The sequence below is a fragment of the Sander lucioperca genome, chromosome 12, assembly GCF_008315115.2.
Source record: "Sander lucioperca isolate FBNREF2018 chromosome 12, SLUC_FBN_1.2, whole genome shotgun sequence".
Lineage (NCBI taxonomy): Eukaryota > Metazoa > Chordata > Actinopteri > Perciformes > Percidae > Sander > Sander lucioperca.
In genome coordinates this window covers 297,257-309,412 of record NC_050184.1, presented here as the reverse complement: position 1 = coordinate 309,412, position 12,156 = coordinate 297,257, and the positions used below count along the sequence as shown (strand labels likewise).

The following is a 12,156-nucleotide window of genomic DNA, read 5'->3' as shown; positions in this document are numbered from 1 at the left end:
AATGCAATACAAACTGGGGTATATTACTGTATTGACCCAGGTAAAAAAGTAGTATACTTTAGTGTATTAGAAATATGAATAAAGTACATGAAGTATAAAACAAGTATGCTTCTACTTGTTGTGCTTTATTTAAAGAGTATTTAATATGTACTTTTTAAAAGTATACTTCAAAATAGATGTAATTAAGTTAAACTTCAGAGTCCAAAAAGTAAGTATACTAATTTAGCAGTAATCAAATTATTTTTTTAAATGTACTTTTTGAAAGTGTACTTTGTTGTTAATGTATTTTAAATTGTATAGAAGTTTATTTTTGTATAGAAGTGTATTAAATTTGACATACTTAGAGTGGCAATTCTGACCATCTCTTTACCTAGGCTACATAAGTTGCTATGAAGCCGCAAGATCTGAAAGTAGGCCATTTTTCCCATTAGAGTTTTACGTAACAACAGCGATATTAGGCTAAGTAGTAAGTTATTTTTTTATTTAACACAAACGCACAGGTTTGTGGATAAATAAATGATATTACTAAAAGTATGGTTATGTTAGGGCCGTTGTTTCCATAAATTTCAATTTAATTTCTGAGAAATCACATTTTTTTGTTGTTTCCGTATGTCTAAAAACACCAACTACTAGCTACTAACCACAGTCTATGCTACTAACTGTAGGCCTACTCATGGGCCACTGTGACAACGCTCCACTGTTTAATGCAATGCACGATGGGAACGTGAAAGCCGTTACTTTGCCGCAATCCGCTTTTGGCTGAGAAGCTGTCACTTTGCCGCCGCCCGCCGGACAGACCAGTTGCTGCTAACACTCGCCAGAGACGGTAAGTAATGGTAAGTAACGGTAAGTAACGTTAAGTAACGATCTTGCCCTCCCGTTGTCCATTGTTTAGCTATCGCTAGCTGCTGAGGAGTCAGACAACTTCATGTTTCCGTGTTTGTGTGTGGATTCAAGGGGATGTTGGTGAGTAGTGGGAAGCTATTTTTTAACTAGGTCGGCACCCTTTTTTCACCTGCTAACGTTAGCTAGCTACAGTTTAAAAGAATTTTTCAGTTGGGGCTGTTTGTGAGGATTCGAAGTTAGTCAGTTTGACGTCAATGGACATTAATTTAGCCATCCGTTAGCTAGCTAGCTAAATTACTTTTCTCACTGGAGGGCCTTTTTGTGAGTAACGTTAGTCAAAAACGTTGTTTTAACAAGTTCGGCGGACATCAACGTTAGCCACCTGTTTGCTGGCTTAGCTAATGTCAGCTAAATTGCCTAAACCGTCGTTTTAACCAGTTCATAACCAGTTCAACTGTTTCAGTATTATTCTACTTGGGCGGCCCGCCCAAGTAGAATAATAGCTAACACCCGAGTCCGCAGCTCTACGCAGTGAGCTATCAATCACTGATTTATACAGCTATGCCTCCTCTCAAAGGTTCGTTTTTGTTATGTTTTGTTTCAGGTTTGTTAGGAGTTCGCCAGAGAGTGGTGGGGAAAAGTCTGCAAGAGAATTTCTTTGAACTTGACCGTTTCTCTCCAAGGCTGATGGACCTCCTTTAGGAAAAAAGAAAGGCCTGCCCTAGCGAGCTTTTGGCTGAGCTTTACTTCAGACAAAGGTGGGTTTGACTAGCTACATTAGTCTACTACCTCTCTTTCCTCTCTCTGTTCATCGCTTTTCTTTTTATGTCTTTTTGTTTCTTCTCTGCTCTATCCTTTTCTTCCCATCAAATCTCCCCTCCCTTCTTTTCTGTCCTCTTGTACATAAACATTGTGGGGAATTTCTGGAATTTATTTGATAAATACATGTGATTATCCTTAGCAAGTGTTTTACTCTTGTGTCCATTATCTTCCAGACCACTGAGCCAACACACATCAGGTGCCTATGTCTTCGGGGACTGCCTGTCATCTTGGCGGATGATTCTTCTGCCTTCTTCAAGACATGCTCTGTAAGTTAATCATTTTTTTGTAAATGTTGCAGGTGCATGCTCATTTGTCTCATTTTAAGCCATTAATGAACAGTACTACTAATTTTCAGAATGATTTGATCAGCAATCAGTGTCTCCTTAAGGGCCTCTGTTAAGTCTCTATTGCCAAACAAAGATAGCTTACCCACTTTCAGTCCCAGTTCTATTGAAAAGATGTAGAAAATTGCTCACCATAACTAAAGTTGTATGAATCCTTTTACATTGCCCACTTTGTTTTTTTACTTTACTGTCACCAGTTGGAAGTTGTGAAAATGTTCTCGGGTCTTTAACTGAAATGGGAGTTCTGAGTGCACATGTTAGATTCTGGTTGCTCAATTAATCAACTAACTTAATGTTAGTTTCAACCGGTGACAGTAAAGTTTACAAAAAGCAATTAAGGTGAAATGTACTGAGTCATATGATTCACAAAATTGTTGCATAGCAACAAAGTTTCTGGGAGCAGTTTTCTACATCTTTTCAGCACGACTGTGACTGAAAGTGGGTAAACTCCATATTTGGGACAAAGTGTTGCAATATACTGTACAGATCCAAATATGGCATTTGATTAAAAAAAAAAAAAAAATCTAAACTGGTATCATACTATCAGTGCAGTTTATATTGTACAACGCTTTTCATTATAAACAGTCACAGGCTCTTTTTGGTGTACAAAACACCATTGTCTAACTGGCATGTTTATGTTTTCTCCTTGTCACTACGTTTCTTTCACATTAGGATGTAACTGACAAGGACTCGTACAGTTAAACTCCAGTGGGAATTCTCTCCCTGGGTTGAGAAAATACCCAGCTCAACCCATTCAGTGTAGGGATCATCTTGGAAGGGTCTGTGGTAATGGATGAACTGGCCAACCTGCCTCAGGCCTTTTGTGTCCTTTCGTTTCACACACACAGCCGTTTCGGGTTGATCTACGCCCTGCACCTGGACTAACCCATGTGCATGAAAAACACTTTCAACTTTACTCAGCAGGTAATGCTCAAACTGGGTAGAAGTGAGCTGGAAGCGTAAAACGGGGTTCGAAATGGCTTTACTACTGCTCCAGATTTGTTTGCCCCAGTTTGTAATGTTGGACTTTTGTGTTGTATATGGCTTGGGGTATATATACATGTGTCCTATGGTATTTGCACTGATTTTTGCGCAATATTCCATGACAGACAGGCTCTGATTACATTTAATTCAAATGAGTTGGATATTTTGTGTGTTACTTTTGTGTGAGTAATAAAGATCCTTTTCTGAAATGCAATTTGTAATTTGTTGTTGTAATGCACTTGAAATTAATTGTAATATAATATACTTGTAGTATAATAGCAACATGTATGCTTAAGTATAACAAAATGGGGGTAAAAGTACAGATGAAGTATACTTCAAACAATTCATTTCTTGCTAACACTATAATAACATTGCACTGAAAGTATGTGTCTATGATGTTTAGGTTGTTATTGAACTTCACTTCAAATACATTATTGTCATAGTGGGACACTTTAAAAGCACTAAATATAGTTAGGAAGTGCATTTGTAGATCACTTGAAATATTACAGAGGCATACTAAATTAACATAGTTTATAGTAACAAGTATGATAACAATATATACAAAATGTACTTAAACACAACTATAAGTTGAGCTGCAATGCCTTTTTAAGTGTATTTCCATTAGAATGGCGATATAATGCAATTGTACTGTAAGTGTGCTTAATTGCTTATGAATCTAGATTTTCATTAGTGTATTTCAGTGCACTTGAAGTTTGAAAAAAGTTGTTCCATTTTAGCATATTATTTACACTTGAAGTGTAGTCAAATATATGTTAAGTTGAAGTTAATACATAATTGAATACACTTAACTATACTTGGATTTGACGAAAAAAGTACAAAATGTAGAAAATATACTTAGTACACTTTATTAAAGTATATTTTTAATAGATTTCTTTTTCACCTGGGGAAGAAATGTGGTATTGTACTGTAGGTTTTTACAGTACTGTGCAGCAAAATCTACAGCGACATCTAAGAGTGAATGAAACGAGACAAGTCCGAGTAAAAATGTTGTGAGACCGAGACTTTCAAAAAGTGGTCTTGAGACCAAGACCGATCTCGAGTACTACAACACTTAACTTTCATCTCAGAATTCTGACTTTAAACTCAGCACACAAACATATTTTGCCCATGTGGCCCTAATCCACTTGCGTACACATTCAACTGCTTGACATCACTATAAAGAAGTCAGCTGTGTGTCTGACTTAATTAAGACAATATCTTCTTTTGCCAAATGGCATCCCAAAATCCACTGTCTACATGGATGTAACATTTAGGTTGTTTGAAGCCTCGACAGACAACACTTTGAATAGGATACAGTTCAATAAATGCCGTTTTCTGATCACATTTATTAGAATGAGGTATCTGTGGCAATTTATGAAGTGGGATATTCCAGCAGCACCACAAAGTTTAAAAGTATGTAAATCGGCTAATCATTTCAGCTGGACTTGTAAGCCATTATATTGTTGTGTAGTTTAATTAATTAATACATAATTAATGAAACATCAGATTTTATAAACTACATGTTTTATGTGCAAAAATATTAATGTGTAAAGTAACTAGTAACTAAAGCTGTCAGATGAATATACACATACACAGTATATACAATATTTATCTCTGAAATGTAGTGGAGTAAGAGGAGAAAGCGGCATGAAAAGAAAAGACTCAAGTAAAGTACAAGTACCTCAACATTTGTACTTTAGTAGTTACATTCCACTTGTTGGGACACCGTTCATTTTACTGAACCAGATTTACATAATAACTAATTTACAAATAAATCACAACTGGCTTTAAAGCCAAGTCGCTGTGTCCGTTTTCCAAACGACGCGGTGGTGAGAAAGCTCCTGTTTGTTGTGGAAACACTGCAGAGAGAGAGAGAGAGAGAAAATTAGTCTTCATGTATTTCTGGGCCCACTGCAACCATCCTCCCCTGACCTCAACCCTATTGAGAACCTTTGGAGCATCCTCAAGAAAAAGGTGATAAGATTAAGAAGGGATCCTATGTTAACATGTAACATAGGTCATGTTCTGAAGGTTTTTACACAGACATTTGTTAATATATCATTCATAGCCTGATGCATGTAACATTTTATACCTAAAAACATGGCGGAAATTGATTTTTTTTTATGGCAGTATTTTCTGATTTATGGAATGATAGAGATATCCCAAATTCCCTCTGTAAAAACCTTTGACTCTAATATGCCGACAAAATGAAACAACAATTTTGAACCTAGCTTTATCCAGTGTTTAGATTTCTGTTCTGGAAATGTAGGTATGCATATTAGGGAATATTTAACAAGACAATGCCTCATTTGCACATTTAAACAAAACTTGTAGGCTTATACCAAAAAACATTTGTCTTAATGTCAGTTATCAACTGGGGGAGTTTCATGGTGATATCTATTAGTGAAAATATTTTCCCTATTCACCTGCAATGTCTCTCCTTAACAGTACTCACCAAGTTGCAGTAATAGTACGTCTGACTTTACTGCATTAGTAGCATCCTCATGTTTGCAGGTCGCAGCACAACACAGAACAATAATCAGAACTGTAATAACTGTTGCCAAAACTGCAAAAATAAGACTAGGGGAGAGCCGGGACAGTTGAAACACTTTTTAATTAAACGTAATTTACAAAGCGATCGTATCGCACTGAATGCTAATATTTTGTCACTAGCAACCTACACCTGTCATCTGTCAAATAGTTGCATTTTCAGCTTTTAACAAAACGGTTCAGGAATTATTACAGCAAAAGTGGGATGTGCGTAATGTTTCATTCGTCCCTCCTGGTCGGACATACAGTTTAAACCATATAAACTTCCCACAACTTCAATATTTTACTACATATCATGAGTGCTACTCCCAAAAGGTGTTATTTTAGATAGATTGTTGCTGGGCTATAAGTCTTCGTGAATGTCTGTTAACAACTCATTGCCGTTATCGTGAAGCGTGTATGAAGCAGTTATTGAAATATGCACTGTGGATGCTTCCGCCATTTTTATAGCTAGAACAGTAAGTTTTCCCATTTATATCATGTTTCTATTGTGGAAAATGTTGTTTCACTAGGTTTTTTGTTTAACTAGGTTAGGCCATTGCACATCCAAATAAGTGCCTTTTATGACCCACAGCCCGTCAGTCTCCATAGGATAACATGGGAAAACTCAACCCCCTACCTGGAGGGCCCAAATATATTTTCATCTTTCTAAAACTGCTTTTCCATGTCTCACCTCCATACATTATTGTATAAACACAGATATTTGTACATTAACTTACAATACATGGAGTTACAGCTGTTTCAATCGTCCCGACATTGACGCCATTATAGCCTGTTTTGCTCCATGTAAACAAGCATGCAATATCAAAGGCTGGGATTGTGGAGAACACTAAATGATCTACTGAATAAGCATGTAGTTGAACCTTTAAATGAAAAACACTCATTAATAATCGAAAAAATGTAACTGCTAATGAAGTTTACTTTCGACCATCAAAACTTGTTTATCGCCTGTAAATCTGTGATAAAAGGAAATAACAGGAAGATATTTCGCTGATAGAAGGAGGTTAACATGCTCTATGTTTTGACCTAAGGAAGTCTGTCTATCATCATTGCACTCGGAGAAAACTGGAATGTTTCATTCGTTCCGCATTTCAATCGTCCCGGCTCTCCCCTACAGGTGGCTACCGAAAGTAGTCACAGCTGCTAGCTAAGCTAAAAGAAAACATTAGCCATACGTTAGCTAACTGCTAATGTTAGCAAACACTAGTGTTAAACAGTTGCTAGGTAAGCTAAAAAATTACATTATCCATACTTTAGCTCAGTGGTTCTCAACCTGGGGGTCGGGACCCCCAAGGGGGTCGCATGATCATTTCTGTGGGTTGCAAGATGGTTGGAGAGAAAAAAAATGAAATAACATATTCAAGACTGGGGAATGGTTTTTACATGACGGTGTGAGTTTGGTACATCTCATGTGTTATAGTCAGAGCTTCATGTGTAAATCAGGAGGACCTGGAACACAGAAAGGGGTCTGAAGGCGGGTCACAGGGAGAGAAAAAGTCACAAACGCATCCAAAAATCCACAGAGCCTGGAGCACATTGGACAAGGCTAGGTGCTAGCTGCTAAAAAATTAAAATAAACTATTAAAGCAAAGCATGGTTTGTTTACATGTATTAATCAAAGCATTCATAATAATCACTCAAAATCAGCAGGGGGAGGCGCGTAGAAACAGCTGTTTCAGCAGTTTGCAGCTCTCTCTCGTCGTCGAAGGGGTTAGGGGGGTCGCGAACACCATCCACATTATTCTGGGGGGTCTAACTGCGCTAGCTAACTGCTAATGTTAGCAAACACTAGTGTTAAACAGTGGCTATAGCTAAGGTAAAAAAATACATTATATACATACGTTAGCTAACTGCTAATATTAGCAAACACTAGTGTTAAACAATTTGCTAACCCTTTTACAGACATTTCCAATATCTGATGTTTACTGTAATTAGTACTTTATAGGGGGAAGACATACTTATTTTAGTTAATTAAAAGCTAGTTAGATTTAGTTTATAAGCGCTGATTGCAAGAAGAATTTCCTTAAAAGGAACTGCTGGATTAAACCAAATCATATATTCTTTCATTATTAATAATGTATTTGGAACATTTTGATATATGTGAAATGTACGTTTGCTTGTTGACACAACTTTCAGCAAGCCTGCTGTGCACTGGCTAAATGATTCTTCAGGTTAAACAAACCAGAGTGCATTAGAAGCAACTGCTTATAACAAGTAACTGAACTAAAGCTACAGCAACATAGCTTCTATTTGACTTAGAAGTAGCAGAAGAATGATTCTTTCTGCATAGTTTTTTTTCCAGGACACTTAAAAATAGTTTACAGACCTGAAATACATGCTGACCTCATAAATAACAATAGGCCAAGTGTAAAAAAGTGCTGACATCATATGGTCATTTTGAGAACATGCGTCTTAACACAAACAAGTAGCAGAGGAAAAAGTTATATTTACTTTATGCAGCATGATTCTTCGTATATATTTATGCAATTAAAGTGTATAATAGAGGATAATATGTGGAGTCTCATAACGGATCAGTCCAGATAATATCAACATTTTCAGACTTTTAGCTCTAGTAGTATTACTTTGATCTAGTATTATTTGAATTGACTGTTCCTGGTTTAATAGCAAAGGCATGACACATGTTAAAGTGTGGCTAACTGTGAAGCACCAAAGAAGGTTAAGAAGAGCCATCTGCATGTTGACCCATTCCTGAAAGTGATGAGCAGGAGAGGTGAACAGTGTATATATATATATATATATATATATATATATATATATATATATATATATATATATATATAACTAGAGAGAGGGATGCTGGGAAAAGAAGCCATGTATGGACAGATAAAAAATTGCCAGTGAGTGTGGGAGTGTGCATTTGTGTGAGAATATAGAGGTATGAGACGTGTCTATACACTGTATATATGTAGGTGTGTGTGTGTGTCACATAATTACTCCCAAACACAAATATATCAAGTTACAGTGAACTATGGAAAAAGACCAGGCACCCACACACAAACCACACATTTGACTGTTTCACAGGTTGTGTGTGTGTGTGTGTGAGTGTGTGTGTGTTGGTTACCTTTAGAAACTGAGTGTTGGGAGTATCAACACAGAGAGAGTCAACTGCAACAGCTCTGTCTGTCTCTGCTCAGTTTATGTTCCCTTTCAGATCAAACTGCAGTTTCACAGTAGAGAAGTGGCTGTTTAGAAGCCTTGTCTACCTAAAAGGATCCGTCTCAAGATTGTTTATGTTATGTATTTATGTTAAAAAAAAACTACGGAAGACGATTAGGGCCACGTGTGAAAAATGTATTTGAGTTCGGAGTTTAGAGTCAGAATTCTGAGAAAATTTGTATCCTGAGTCTTAGATTTCTGACTTTAAACTCAGAATTTGGACTTTTCCCCTCAGAATTCTAACTAAACACTCAAATACATTTTTCTCTTTGGCCCTAATCTTCTAAAAAAACTATTGCTGTCACTTGATGAGATTTTTTAAACTCCTAAATATCGGGGGGGGCCAGAAACATAAGACCCAAACTCTAGAAATAGTTTTTCATCCTGTAACCTCATGCTGAGTTGGGAAAACTATGTTTCTATAACTCATATTTTATAAAACCTTTGTCATATCAAAGCAGTGACGGTGGCAAGGTTGAGGGTTTGATTCTCAGTGGAGACACATCTGATCAGAAATTAACTTGTACTGTTGCGAGGGAAGAAAATTTACTCACACACACAAACACTGAACAAACAACGCGGCTTCTCGTGTGATGTTCAAGGGTTTCCGTTTATATATGTACAATTAAAATCACAGTTTTAACAAAATATAAAATAAATAACATTAACAATACTAAGATAAATGCATTCTGAATGACCAGTCTGCAAAAGACAAGGCCGCTTTATTTCTTTTATCATTTTCTTTTTTTAAATCTGTTGTTTCTGCCTCCGCAGACAACTACAAACAGTTGTTTTCCTCAAACTACATTTCCCATGAAGCACTGGGTGTAACCATCCCATCTCACGTAACATCTTTTCTTCTATATATATAGTTTTTTTTATTATTAGTTGTTTCTCATTAATATATCTATATATACTTTTTTTGCACCTGGGATTTCCTCCCAACCCCCTTTCCTGAATTGACCAACCAGAGTTCAGCCCTGCAGCCTCCTGCAGCCAATCAGGAGTAGGCGTCTGAGCGGGCGACAGACAGTGGTGAGGTCAAATGTGAGAGGTCACAGAGGCAGAGGTCAGCAGCAGCAGGGCCCAGGTAGGCCACCCTGGTGTGTGTGTGTGTGTGTGTGTGTGTGTGTGTGTATTTGTATTTGTATTACTATACTTATTAGGGGTGGGGGAAAAAATGGATTCACGTATGTATCGTAATTTTTTAGCGACGGTTTTTAAAATCAACTATTTTCCCTAGAATCTTTATTTTACCAATGATTCACAAAAATATTTTCTGTGTATACGGTACCACTGACGGCGACTACATTATATTGGAAGCGAAAGCAGAAAAAAGCAGAAAATCCATGTTGTGTTCTTCTTCACAAAGTAAATAAATGTCAGACTCACTGATTGTTTTCTCAGAAGAATGCACGACATGTCAGTCAGTTTTTAGAAATGTTTCATGATATATTGTCTCTAGAAGTGTGCTATTCAACCTTTGTTTTTGTTAAAAAAGGAAAAGAAAAGCCCAATACTCGATACTATCCAGGGTTCAACAATACGGGTTGCCCGATGGCCCGGGGCAACTAAAACGCCATGTCGGGCAAGTAAATATAACAACCCACTTGGGCATCATCGTTTCACAAATATCTATTTACTTGTTTGTTTTTGTCGACGCTTTGAATGTTTTTTTCCCTAAGTCTGACATTTCTATGAAGTTTTACCCGTTTTTTATGCTTTTCAACGTTTTTTCAACGTTTTGTTTTTAAAGCTTTTGACAATTTTTCGTACTTTTTCGATACAAACTATTTGTATATAGCCTGGGAAAACCCTGACGAACTTCCGGCAAATTTGAGATTTGCTCTGCAAGTCAGTCTGGCCAAGAGCCCATTCAAGCCCATTTCCAATTTTTGAAATTTTTTTCCAAATCGAGGCACCAATCACAACCGTTGAGGCGGGCTTTACACAATGATGATAGCGCAGCGACAGCAAGCAGCTTTTTGTTTACGTTCAACATAATGGCCACCGAAGCGCAGCAACCCTTTGATGCCGCTGCTACGTCACACGGATCGTTGGTCTGATTGGTTGAAGGACTATCCAATTGCGCCCAGAGGCATTTGAGCGACATCCGTTGGTGACGCCCATTTGGAAATGGGCTACGAATGAAGCTTGCCCAGACCCACTCTCAGTTACAACTGAGAAGGGTCTGGTGTCAACCAGGCTAATTTGTATAGGGGCCAGTAAAAATTGACTTTGGGCAAGTATAATTGTTTTTCACTTGCCCGACCGGACAAAAAAAAAAAACTTAACTTTGAACCCTGTTATCGAAATGCAATAAATGAAAATCGCAATACAAATTGAATCGGCACACATGTATCGGGAAAGAAATCGAATCGGGACAAAAGCATACCGTCCCAGCCCTGACACTTATTAGGGCAACTTTGACTTCTACATTTTAAACTTGCAGATCTTTCGAGATAACGGAGAACATTCGATCCTCTTTGGTCCTTCCTGGCCAATAAACTGCGACCCGCCCCGCCCCAGCTGCTTCCCTGCGATTTTCTATGGGACCTTGACTATTATATATATTATGTCATACTCGGCCAGTTCCAAGAATCCAAAAAGACATTTTCACATTGTGTTTCGTCTCAGTTAAAAATGGCAAAGATACTGAATTTTAAATAATTTAAAAACAAAAAAGGAGACAATATTCACATTTGAGAATCAATCAGAAATTAATTGACTAATATTTTCAGCTCTACTATGACTTCACATCTCTACCGTTAAAAAAAACAAACGGATGGAAGGAAACCATTACACTCCTTTTAAAAAGGTTACTTATACGGCAGCCTTCAAGAAAACACTGGATAACATGACATTTACATTCAAATGTTGTATTGCCCTAAATGTGAAGAAATAATTGCTATATTTTAAACACATAATTCTCTGTAGGGTGCATTATTTCTTTATAACTGCATGGGTCGGAGTGGATTATCGCTTCATTAATGACCGGATAAAAATAAAATCCCGAAATGATGCGGTGAACCTGTGGTAACTTTGCTGAGCCCGTTCTCACTCCCAACTCGTCAAATACGGACGCTTGGTCAGTGTCTCTCAGCATCAGATACCGACCCAAAAATCCCCCTTCAAATCAACCTTCAGTGTCTGTATGGAACGGACCGGGCAGAGCAGCAGCTCGACCATGGCGCTGTAAGATGACGTAGTATTAAGAGAGACAACGGTAGAGAGTAGTATGTAACACCGAAAATCAGTGTAAGGACGCAGGTTGGGGTGGTGGATGGGTCAAACAACACAGGACTTCCCGTTCCCGTTCTTGTCCCGCGTGTCACTGAAACGTACATTTTATAACCCACCTTTTACTAACTGTCCCGTTCTTGTGCTACATGTTAGTTAAACGTACGTCCTGACCCAGAGCGTCAAAAAGTGG

General features: G+C 37.6%; 1 long non-coding RNA gene across 1 annotated transcript; it reads left to right on the top strand.

Moving 5' to 3' along the window:
* Positions 1–881: 881 nt before the first annotated feature.
* Positions 882–3,210, top strand: LOC118496436. Its single transcript, XR_004899000.1, has 3 exons — positions 882–1,604; positions 1,842–1,934; positions 2,685–3,210. It is a non-coding gene; the product is annotated as an uncharacterized LOC118496436 (long non-coding RNA).
* The last annotated feature ends 8,946 nt before the right edge of the window (positions 3,211–12,156 follow it).